The sequence below is a fragment of the Oculina patagonica genome, chromosome 9 (genome assembly GCF_052425735.1).
Source record: "Oculina patagonica isolate OP01 chromosome 9, crgOcupat, whole genome shotgun sequence".
Taxonomy (NCBI): Eukaryota; Metazoa; Cnidaria; class Anthozoa; order Scleractinia; family Oculinidae; genus Oculina; species Oculina patagonica.
In genome coordinates, this window is record NC_135766.1 from 13,788,760 (window position 1) to 13,788,986 (window position 227).

Below are 227 nucleotides of genomic sequence, written 5' to 3' on the forward strand. Positions count from 1 at the left end.
ACTTTCGCTCTGACCAATACATGTGTTAAGTACCAATACAGTTAAAACCCGTGAGTAAGATCCTAGCATTTAAGAACCTGTTAGGCTAAAATTTGCAAATAAAACCCCATTTTGATACAACAACAACCATTTTATTTTGCCAAATTAAATAGAAGATAAATTACAGCATAAAATAAATTAACTAAAATAGGCAAAAAAACTACTCAGAGTAGAAATAAACTAAACGA